This window comes from Netta rufina, assembly GCF_964035555.1.
Source record: "Netta rufina genome assembly, chromosome: 5".
NCBI classification, from domain to species: Eukaryota; Metazoa; Chordata; class Aves; order Anseriformes; family Anatidae; genus Netta; species Netta rufina.
The window spans coordinates 55,101,393-55,113,707 of record NC_140128.1 but is presented as its reverse complement, the minus strand read 5'-3'; positions in this window follow the sequence as shown (position 1 = coordinate 55,113,707).

The window sequence follows — 12,315 nt, the reverse complement described above, 5'->3', positions numbered from 1 at the left end:
CAAATAGAAGGCCTGGGGGTTTAAGCTGGTTGCCAGCAGGAGACATTTAAGCATCAGGATTTGGGAAAACTTTTCCTGCTAGAGGAACCTGCTAGCAGAGACACATTCAAATGTTTGGAGTTTATGTTTTGAGTGAGTTCTGTGTCTGTCCTCCTGTTTCTTATGGACTTTCATTATAAAGGTGGATTCTCCCCAGGACAATAGTCCCAAGGAACTGTCAGGCTTTTGCTTTAGATCAATGTGAGCCACAGCAGGACATGTGCTACATGTTGGGTGGTGTGGATGTCATCCTCTTTTGCTACATGAAACGATAATAAACGTAATGCTTTCAGCTATATTAGTAGGCATGCACGCGTAAGTTGAAAGCTAGTCATTAGCTGGAGAAGCTGAGGAAGATGAACTCTTTTGTCAAAGGCTTTGAACAATGCTTATCCTTTCTCTCTGCCAGCATTTGGTTCTGGGGACTGCCAAATATGGATGAATATGAGTTGTCAGCCTCGATATGAGGAGGATTCTTTCTAAGTCTGCAAACTCTTCCTACAGGACATAAATCACAGCAGGGTTTCCCATTAGAAATGGAGAAGTGCAGTGTGCTTCTTAATTGGATCATTTCACCTCAATTAGTTTTGCCAGACAAACTTCTGTGCCAGAGTTCCTTGTGAAACCTGTATTTCAGGAAGGTAATCAAAAGCATCTCACGAGGGAGAGAAGCACAGTGATGCAGTTCAATGTCCTTAATAAGGTCCTGTCTTGTTTAGTTCCCAAGTTGTATCAGCTCCTGAACAGATGCTCAAAAACAAGTCTGAGATCATGACCGCCAAGGTGTTTTTAAGACAAGTTTAAAAAGGGCACAGAGAGAGAAGAAAGTCTGGAGGAAAACAAAATGTTAGTAAAGTTGTCAGGCAGTTGTTTGCTCAATGCCTTTTAGTTTTATGGTGCCAGAAAAGAAAGCAAAACAATGCCTTTTAGTTTTATGGTGCCAGAAAAGAAAGCAAAACAAAGCTCCTCTCTGCTCCCATGCACGTTGCAGTTATATGGAGTCTACACCCCACGGTTCAATGCTGTTTTCCACCATCACCCTAAGTGCTTCTCCAGGGCACAGTCCAACCTCTGGTTGATGGGGGTTAGCCCCAGTGCACCCTTGGGCAAGATGATGCCACCCATCTCTAGGGATGCCGTAATTACTGTCATTTACTGTGAAATTTTGGGTAATGGCAACCCTTAGCCTGCGCTTGGAATGTCAGTGTGGCTTGCAGAAGACCATGTACGAGATGAAGACTGTATCCTGTAATAAACTGATAATTGGAAGGGATAGTAAAAAGACTGGTAGCAAGCCCGAGTAAGGTATCATTAGGGTAATTGTTTATGCTGATTTTATTTTTTATTATTTAAGGAAAATCCTTCATAAAATTGTTTTATTCAAATCAATCTGTTGTCATTTATCAATTATCTGCAGACTATTTCTTACCTTCTGGGTGCCTCGTGTTAATACCACTTGAAAAGCAGATATGAAGTGCTCAGCCTTTTATTGATATTAATGAGTGGCCTCTGGTCACTTTCAGAAACCTACTAAAAGCCAGATTTTCCAGAATATTTGGCATCCAAGAGTTCCCACCGTGACAAGTAAGGCTGTGTTTTGAAAGGGAGTCTGCCAGCAGGCCCAGGCACCCTGTCATTTCTTGTCAGACAGCCATGGGATGGGCCTTCCAGCTAATAAAGCCTCATCTGAAAATGGCTTTGCCTCATTGCTCTAGTGAAAGGTTGTTCCAAAGCATCATTGCTGCGAGGATTAAGTAACCTTCTAATTTCCAGAGCAAACACGCTCATGAGAAGCTTTTCTTTTCCTGTACTGTGTCGTCTGGAATGTATTTATAGGCCACAGATGAATTTCCTCTCAGCTCCTGTTTTACTTGGCTAAGGAGCAGATACACCCAGAGAAGCCAAGGTCTTTTGCAAATCTCTACTCTGTTGATTCAAAGCAAATCCTTAACAGTATTTTCCAATTTTTCAAGAGATTTTCCAGTTCTAAAAGGCAAAATCTCCAACACAAAGTCAGTCAGTATCTTTCAACAGGTACATTGATTAATGCATTGTTTCAAAGGAAGTCTGAAAAAGTGAATATCACATCCATAGCAGCACAACTGTGGGAAAAAAAAAAAAAAAGTTATTTTAGTACTTTCTTCATACAATTGTTTTCATGCTCAGCCTGCTTTGCCATTCAGGTGTTCTAGCAGTCAGCAATTCAGAGTGACCTGCAGAAAAGGAGCAGAAATACTTTGAACCTCTGCTGAGCTTTTTTTTGCATTAGGCGTAGCAATGCTATTGTTTGAAGAAACCATATGCAAGTGTACTGAGGGATTTTTAGATCAGAAGCTATCACTGGTCATTTCACTTGACTGGAAGCATGAGTTAATTTAAGCAAGTCCAACAGTATCAAAACTATATTAAAAGCTTCCCCAGGGATGATCTGCCCTGACTCAAGACAAAGACTTTTGAAATCATCTATTAAAACTTGAAACTGCTTATGAAGTGTGACTTTATTGTAGAGGAACTGTTTACACTGACATAATATATACACGTGTTTTCAAATCCGAACACATTAGGAGTACTAATCAGTGAGAAAAACTATCTAATAACCTACAAAGTGTCTTACCAACCATACATATACAAGGGAACATTCATATGGTGTGTGCGCTGTGGTTTCCAACCTTTCTCAAATTATAAACTCAAAAAATAAATGTGGCAGATTGCAATCTACTGACAACAGCTCCCTTTCAGGAGCTTCTAAAAGCATGCCAGGAGTCTGCAGGATACAGGCTCCCTGAAAGGTTTAAATAAGTTTAGAGCAATGAGGGCAAGTAATGTTAATAAATAAATAAATAAATAAATAAATAATAATAAATATCAAAATGCAGTAGAGCTTTGGGAATGCTCAGAACAACCTCATTCTGATTCAGTTTTTTTGAAAATTTCTCAGCATCCCTGTTTTCAGGATGTTTATTTCTCTGTGCTACTGACATATTTTGTCTCTGTCTTGTCATAGCCCTTCAGTTCAGTTCTGTGTCAAAAATCTTTCCTTTTATTTATTTATTTATTTTTATGTTTATTCTAGTTCATTTTGTTCTTCCCAAGCTCAACTTCCTTCCCAAGTTACTAATTCTTTTACAGAAAGTGTTTTCAACACTTCACTGATGGCTGAATTGTATCTCTGTCCCGGTGGAAACTGTACAGCTTAGGTTCAGGATGGATTTGTTACTTGAGGTTTCTGGCAAAGATTAAGTCTACTCACTTAATCAGGCCTGGAGACCCTGAAAAAAGACATGCACTCTGCATGAGCTCCCATGTCGTGGATTGCTGGGATGAAGTCTCTGGTAATTGTGGAGAAACTCCAAGATATAAGATACCTAGGAGGATTTTTTGAGCTTCATATCTGATACAGAGAAAGAGACATTCAGAAGTTGTAACAACAGACAGGAAAATATGAGAGGGTAGAAGACTAACCATCAACATGACAGAAAAATACTGATATTGCTGATACAGTCAGCTGATGGAAGGGGCCAGGGGGCAAGACAGGGAATGGGATGAGGTGCTGGGAGCCAGCATGACAGCAAGGGAGGCAGGGCATGGCAGGTCTGGTAATAATACCCAGCCTCAGCCAAGAGTCCAAATTGCCAGTCCGGTCTGTTGATAAGGCAGGTCTGAGGTTAAGCTGGGAATTCAGACAGTGGGCTGGGGTCAGGGCCTGGATCCAGGCAATCACAGATGATAATAATCAAAGACAACAATGGCTTAGACAGGTTTTGCTAATTAGTTAGGGCGTCATTAAAAAGTTGGTGATAGGAGTTAATCAGTCAACACAAGGATAAAGCATGGAAAATCTGTTTTTGATCTCATCTGATACAGCTGCATTCATACAAATTCAGAGAAATATTCAGCAAAAGCAGCTGAACTGAAGATGTCAGGGACCTGAGCATGGAAAAGCTCTGGACATAGAGTGACTATGCAGTTTCCAATGCTGTGTATGTTTCTGGTAATAAGATACAGTGACAGTCACACGACAATTATATTCACCTGTTCATGATGCAATTGCATTCCCTCTAGCTGACTATGGGATGATGCTATATGGATGATGTTATATGACTGGAGCCTAGCAGATGTAATATTTATACATAATGCAGGGGTCAAAGTGATCTTGGCTCACAGAAGCTGCACAGAACTTCATGTGGAAATTTGTGTGGTCACCACAGCTTCACTTTCAATTTTGGCACTACCTCACTGAGAGCTTTCTGGGGTATTTCTAGATAGCTATCCATATGGTATGGCCAAAAAGAAGAAAAAGTTTATCCTACAGCTTGAGTTTGGAGAGTGATTAAGTAATTAGTTATGAAGTAATAAAATAGAGATAAGTAATCCCTTACCATTTATACAAAATGGCTGTTCTCCCACCTCCCCCTTGGGCATTTGCTTTTATAGATTGAGCATCCAAACACCTTTAATCCTGCATCACAGAATAACATCACATGTTATTTAAATTTCTGTTGCCTGTGGCTCTCCCATAGATGCTCACTATGGGCCTATTCCTTTGAGTACTGTTCCCAAACATGGACACGGGAGCACAGCTGGGGAGTCATTACCAATTAGTAGCATGGCGTAATTACCTTTCATGCTTCAGCTATTACGTTCCTGTAAATACAGCCAAGAATACCTTTCTTGCAAGAGCATCACTGAGTTGACTCATGTTCGTTGTACGATCCTGCATGGGCCCAGACCTGTCTCATCTCACACACCGAGACCCATGCCGCTGGCTTCTGCCCCCAGTCTGCCTGCAGTGAGGTTGAGAGCACAGCTTTGCTGTGTGGGGTAGAGCCCCCACATGCCAGGCACGGCTGGTTGCCCCCACCTGCAATTTTTTTGCCCCTGCCAGCCACCAGCAAGCCCACCTGGAAGACTGGTGCTCCTGTCACAGCCCGGAGCTGTGCCACTGCCCCGTCATGTGAGTGGAGGCTCCTGAATGTCCAGGCAACCTGGTGTGCCATGAGTTTATGTGGGTGCTTGAAGAGTCTGTAAGCCCCAGATCCTTCCTAATTCCCTGTCTGATCCTGTGATCTTCTGAAAGTTCAATATGCAGAGAAGACTTGGATGGAAACTTGTTTTCCTCCCAGAATTATCAGGCTTGGCAACTGGAGAAAAGGTAGAGGCATGTTTCAGCTACTTCGTCTGAAACCTTCACAAAAAAAAGCCTTGCATTTATAGAGAGTTCCCAAGCATTTTCTGAAGTTGAAGCACTGCTCAGAGAGCTCTAACAGGGCACTTACAAAGATCTCCATATTCAGTGGAAACCTATGAAAATCTTGGTTCTTTTCATGTTGCTGAGCCTCCTCCTGATTCCCACACCCATCCTTAGTTTTACATGCTCAGCTGCTGAAAGTAGGAGTGCCTTCTGTTTTATGGCATGCTAGTCTTTTCATGTAATAAAGAACACTCTTTGGGGTTTTATAGGCTTGTGTGTCTCATTGACAATGAATACGTTTTCTTCCATGGTATGGATTAAGGTAGATGCTGCATTGCATCACCTAAATTAGCGATTGCCAGGCTTCACCTTAAAGGTGAAGCTTCCTTTGTGTACTCTACATTTCTGATCTCTGTTCTAGCTAGAAGGGAATAATATTCCAAAGTGAGATACTTGTGGGTGGTCATCATTACTACAGGGGCAGGAAAACCTTCTTATGACAGCTGGCCCTTGAATTGCCAGCTTCTGGGTCAGTAATGGTATTTTTGTCTCTATTGGTTCAATAGCCAGCACAGTGAAGTATTTGACTGGTGACACGAGGGACTGGGTAGTTGGCCATGAGTGACTCGAGTACCTGTCTTGGTCTGAATCCACGGGCTGAACTGGAGTGTCCACACCAACTTCAGCGACCCACCTCAGCTCCAACCCTGGATGTGCCTGGATGGAGGCACTGGGAAGCTAAGCCACCACAGCCAAGAGCAGAGCAACCCTTCCTAAAAAAGAAAAAAAAAAATAAAAAAAGTAATAAAAAGTAGTTCTCACATCACTGACTCTTTTAATACGATTTTTAAATGCCAATACTGAGATGTTTGCCTTGCTCTCTCCATGCTCTCTCCTTAACTATTTTTTAATGAGATACAAACATCTGCAGTACAGTCCCTACTTGTGATTGAGCCACTCTCCAGGGAAAAAGCCCTTCTCTAGCTGGTCCAGGCCTTCCATGGGTATGCAAGACCCCCAGCCCACCTGAAGAAACCAGCTTGCAAATGAGTGCAAGGCAACTTCAGCCTTCTGTGCAGCTCACATTGAGCTACCCTGTTCCTCTTGCCAAGAGCTTAACACCTTGTTTCCTTTCAACAGGCACTTCCAGCCGAGTATTAGGTGCTGGGTGTGTTGAGATTGCCTTGTCTGTGGAGAATTGTCCTTTCCTTCAAGGCACCAGATTGTTCTCTGCTGCTGGTTGCCTCATCTCTCCTCCACATGGGTGGAAAAACCACCTCTAGCAACACCTAGCAGTGCCTTGTGCCACTCCCTGATTTTCTGTCTGATTTGGTACTCGCTGCGGCTCTATATCACCGGGATGTTTCTGCTCTGAAGCACGAACCCACGTGCTCCCCGAGCTGCAGTGTTTTTGCAGTTGGGTGGGAGCAGGTTTCGTTTGGGAAGGCAGGGGGAGGGATGGTACCGGGTTTCTATTTCCATACACCACTCCAGAGCCTCAAGCTCCCACTCTGCCGTGCACGGCTGCTGCCTTGCAAACACTGAGAAATTCCATTTCTTCCCTCTTGTACTCAATGGTTTCACCTGACTTTCTCCTGCACTTGGGCGCCAGTCTCATACCTGGCCCCCTAAATCCTAAGAGGGTCTAGAAAGAAACTGGGCACCGGCTAATCTGCTGCTTTCTATATATATAACTGGAGTGCATGACACATTTCCCAAAATAAGCTGCAGTACTCAGCAATTGCTGCATTGTCATGGGGGGCAGAACAGGAAACAGCTCCTCAGCTTTCAGGAGAGCCTTTATAGCTAACCTGACTTGTCACTTTTCGGACTGAAAGCAGCAGGGTTTTTCCTTCTTCATTGGCTTCCCCTTTTCACAACACAAAGTGGTGTAACAAATGAAACAGATGTAGTTAAATGGCATTTTAGCAGTGTCGCTTTTAGTCATGGAAGTCAGAGGGATAATTGCCTGCGGACCTGCAGGGAGCTCATTCAGCTCAATAATTTAATTAGAGAATTCAGCTCTGACTTTCATCGCATGACACTTTTGTCAGTTCTTCAAAGCTATCAGGGATGCCACTTTGCAAAATCTGCAGCCCCTCATCACCTCGAGTGGCACGGCCTGGCTGGTGTTAAATTCCCGAAGATGTGAGCCTGTGAGGTGCCTGATGTACTCTTCAGACAGGACACTGCAGCCAGGCTCACTCAGTGCCCAGTGAAGAAAGGAGTGCGATTTTGCACAACTGAAACCATAAACTGGAAGTAGAGGAATGTGTCCACATGGTTTGGACTGGGTAGATTTCTTAAATACAACTCATCAACATAAACGCTGGCACATTTTTATTAGTCCTTAATGAACATAAATGGTAGGAAAAACCCTAGGAAGCTCCGTGAGCAAGAGGAGGGGTAAGTTAACAGTGTTCCTTTCAAAAAATATCATGAGACTAATGCTTAGGCAAGCTTTTTTTTTTTTTTTTCCCTTATAGTTGTTGCTGGCAGCAGAAATGAGAAGTCTGTGACTTCAGCCAACAAAGCCGTTTGTATGTGGCAGCCTATGCACACGGGACAGGAAGTCTCAGCTAAAAATTTCATCCAGCCTTTCTGTCTGATGTGCACTTGTGAAGTCCGGTGTGCTGACGTGGGGGTTTCATCCTCCTGCTCCTGCTGGGTTAGCACATGGAGAAGGGCAGCGCTTCCAAGAACTGCTTTCCACCTTGTTTGGACGGTGGGTTAAGTAAATGCAGGCGATTTCAGGCTCTCCAGCTGTGTGATATGCCCTGGGGACACACCCAGGGCACCCGTCCAGCTCCTCGGTTGCTCTATCACCAGCAAACAGCTCCCAAACCACCACAGCTTGTGCCCTGCAGGGACCAGAGCAAATGCTGAGCAGCCCTGCACTAGGCAGCACTTTGTGGGCCGCTGGCTGCTGACCACTGCTATTGCAAACAGTGCTTGGAACAAATCCCCTCCACAGGGGGACAAGTTGATCATTTTTGCTCCCACTGCCCCCCGGCTAGCTGCATCTTGCAGTTTCCTACCTAAGACTGCTGTCAGCCAGCTTACAGCTACTTGTCCTCCTGCCAGCTGTGTCCTCCAGAAGTGCTTCCTCCCCCCGACATGTGTTTACACAGCAATCCTCCCCAGCGCTGTTTGTGCAGGGTTTGAGGTGTGTGCAGAGCCCCAGGCTCAGTGGCTGCTGCCTTGCAGGGCGTCTGGCCTGGGGCACGTTGGCACCAACACCTCTCTGCAGCCTCTCCTTGCAGACTTGAGTCCCTGCCCAGGCGGCACACAGAGCCTTGCAGGAGCCCTCCCTGCCCACATCTCCCTTCTGGCAGCTCCCTCTTGCTGTTCACCACCTTGGCTATTGGCTTCAAGCTTTGTAACCTCTCTGTTCAGGATGGGAAAACAGATTTTGCCATCCTGAGCGGAGCCCTGCCAGCCCTGTGTTAGTTCCTCAATAAATAACTTCCTCACTGTTTGTCCAGAGGTCCTCGTGTGTTCTCGGAAAGTGTCTTATCTTTGCACGAATTCATTCCTGGCTGCTTTGCCTCCTGCCCATCTCTGTGAATTCAGACAGCATCGCTTGTGTCATCCAGGGCACTTCAGTTACTGTTTTCATGAAAGCTGTCTTATCCAGCCTGCTGCAACGCTGGCCTGGCTGCACACAGCCACTCCTGGAAAGGGAACCCTGTCCCTCCTGTGCAGGAGGCTAGAAAACTACCCATCCTCTCAGGAGATGCTGGACATAAGCTGTTAAGTGTGAGAGGTGCAGGTGCTTCCACAGGGGGATTGTTTGAAGAACAAACAAACCAGCCCGGCTGTGTGGAGACAGCTCGTGGGTGTTGTGTTTGTTGTATTTGGGTCAGAGACGAGTGATAAAAATAGGGCTGTACATGGCTTACTGGGCAGGATGTGCAGCACCCGTACATGTACCAGCACACAGCACTGGTCACTTTGCTCCCCTGGTTGATGCTGCATTCACTACAAGCAGCTGGAAGTGGGCACTGACAGAGAGCCACTGCTCCTCTTGGTTCCACAAATTCCCTCTGCAACCTCACAGCTCTGGGTTCTCCTTTTCTAAACAAGGGCACTCTGCAAGCTGTAAGGGGGTAATCTGTGCCTCCAGCTGTGTGTCTGCACCTTGGCATGCCAGGTAAGGGAGACCGTGTGAATGGAGAGAGAGCAGAGCATCATCTGTGTGGTTGGGAAGGAGGGAACATAGAGGACCCCTGGTGAATGTCAGGGAGAATGACTTGGCTTTACCTTCTCCCTCTGCTGTGCAGCTTGGTGAGGTTGGAAAGGAAAAACAGACTTCTGTATAGCTGAAATCTGAGTGCATTTACATTTTTGATGCCCTTATTGTGAGGAACAAATTACAGGAAATTGGTTCCTGTCCTCTGCTTTACAGGTATTTAATCATTTGCAAGTATAGCTGCTAATGAGTCGGTCGGATAAGGCTCCTGACCCTGCTTTGCCTCCTGTGCAAATGAAAGCCCTCGACCAGGGGGCAGGACTCCCTCCCAGCCCACTGATGAAGACTGAGGACAGGGGTGGCAGGATCCATGCTTCTCACCCCCTTCTCACTGCCCCAGAATTGCAGAGCAAACCCTCACTGACCCCTTGCAGCCCGTGCCCTTGCTGGAGGGAAGCACAAAGGGGTGTGCTACTGCTTGCCAAAGCTGCACAAATTGACTGTGCCTCCTGCCTTTGCATGCTTTGTGCAGTCTGTCAGCTCAAGCATGGGCTCTTCCAAACTGAGGATTAGCAGGAAGATTTCTGAAATAACGTATGAGTTTGTTCTGTGGGTACATGGTGATGTTTCTGAACACCCCTGCAGCCGGTGCCTGCCTTTGCAGGCTACCTCTGCCATCAATGCCTCCCGCGCACATCTCCCTCGGATTCCAGTTCACTTCCACCAGAGGCAGGGCTGTGCCTCCCAGAGGTGCCCTGCAGCCACCTGCAGGTGCTGGTGGCAAGAAATGATGTCAGTCCCACGGCCAGCCCTCACATGGTGGGTGCTTGCTTTGGCTTGCATAGTGTTTGGGCTGGCGGGTTTGCTCCCAATGCTGCTTTGATGTCATCGATCACGAGCCCTCGGTGAGTCTGTGTCTGAAGCAGCATGCCTCCAGAAATGCCAGGGCACACTGCAACAGGCGCGTCTCCTCCCTTCCTTTGCCTCCAGGGCCCCGCTGAAACCTCAAGATTTTTGAAGAACAAGGTGTCAGCTGGTGGCTGTGCTAGTCATGCTCTTCTCAGAGGGTGTCTGAAGGCACAGATGCATTGCCAAATGTTTCGGTGACCTTGGTGAGAGAGGATGGTGACCAGTGATACTATGACACATTACCAGAGACCAATGTGTCCCAGTACTTCCTGAAGATTTTTGCTGGCTGAGAAAGCTCGTCTACTCAGTAGCCATTTAATTAATCTCTGAGTGTGACACACAGAGCATCCATCTATTTTCATTGCCAGTAACTCTTCATGACGCAGGATGTCACGAGCTCGAATCCCAGCAGATATACATCCACAAAATGAGGGAAAAATAATTCCCTCTGCTGCACGAATTGGTGGCAGAGATTCCGGCTTTTGCTATGCAGAAGTCATGCTGGAGCACTGCCACAGTCCCTCTGGACCTAGTGGTATGTGGCTCGTGTCTTGCAGGACAAGAATCATTGAAGCAGGGTCAGGAGGGTAGGCAGTGGGTGCTGTTAGCCCTGATCCCCCTGATCCTTGAGGACCTTGGTGGTGGGGACCCTGGCAGCAGTGGTTTGGGAGCAGCCCAACCTGCCCTGCATTTGGCACGTGCCTGACCACAGGCTGTGTGCTGTGGGGTGGTTGCTCCTCTTGCACCATCACACTGACATCTGTGAGCTCAGCCATCATCCACAACGGGACACTGAGAGTTCTTTCACACGTCTCAGGGCCCATTTGCAGGCCCAAGGTTGTAGCAGTGGAAGAAGACCTCACAGGGCCCTACAGCACACAGCGTTTTAGTCTTAACTGTGAAAGCAGGCGAATTTAAGGCAAAAATTTAGCACAAAAAAAGGCTCTAAGTCAGGAGTTTTCCAATCAAAAATGATCAAGACAACACAGCTGAGATGCATTATGTGAAAATAATTGTATTCATAGGACTCGTGTCCAACTGTGTATTGGATGCAATGACAAAGTGGAAGCAGCTTTGGTAAATGTAACACTGATGTGAATAACACCTTATGAGTGAAATTCATATTTTGTCCACCTCAGATGGGCTTTAGGAAAGCAACAGAAATAAGATGCCACGTGGGCAGAAGAAGGGGCTGTACAGGCCCAACAAGAGCTGCAGCGTGGCGCAGCCACGTGAACTGGCAGCTGCTCTTAATGAAGAAATTTTGCCTTTGGATGATGAAAAGGGGATATTTTCTTCTGTATGGGCAGGACAAAGGCTTTGTGGGAAAGCTAGTGTGATGAAGAAGGAAAGCACCTACATTTACTGGGGGTTTTCAATCGGAAAGGATGTTCTATACAGTTCCCTGACTTTGTTTTGTCAGCTATGCTTGAAATATTGTGTTTGCACAGAGATCATGGTCTCTGGGAGTTTACAGTAATGCAGGGTGACACACACTTGTGTTGGTCAGCCTCAGCTGGAGGAGCTTCTCAAAGGATGATCTTGCTGGATGTGGCCTGACGACTGCTGGGTGAATCAGTGACTTGTCAGCTCCAGGTTGGTGCAACCTTCCAGTGCAGAGAGAGGCATTGCTAAATTTATTGTCTGCTGGTCAGAGTGGAAGAGTGGGATGATGTTTTCCCATCCATGAAAGGACACGAGACCTTGTCTGCATCACAGAATCAGAGAAAACTTAGGTTGGAAGGGACTGCTGGAAAGCATCTGGTCCAACCCCCTGCCCAAACCAGGGATAACTTTGAAGCTAGATCAAGATGCTCAGGGCATTTTCCTGTTGGGTTTTCAATATCTACAAGGATGGAGAGCCCACCATTTCTGGGTCTCTACTCCAATGTCTCAGCACTTTCATTGTGAAATATTATTCTAATATATCAGCTTAGATATATCTCTTCATCTGATATGCCTTGCTTGTAATAATGCTTGCTCT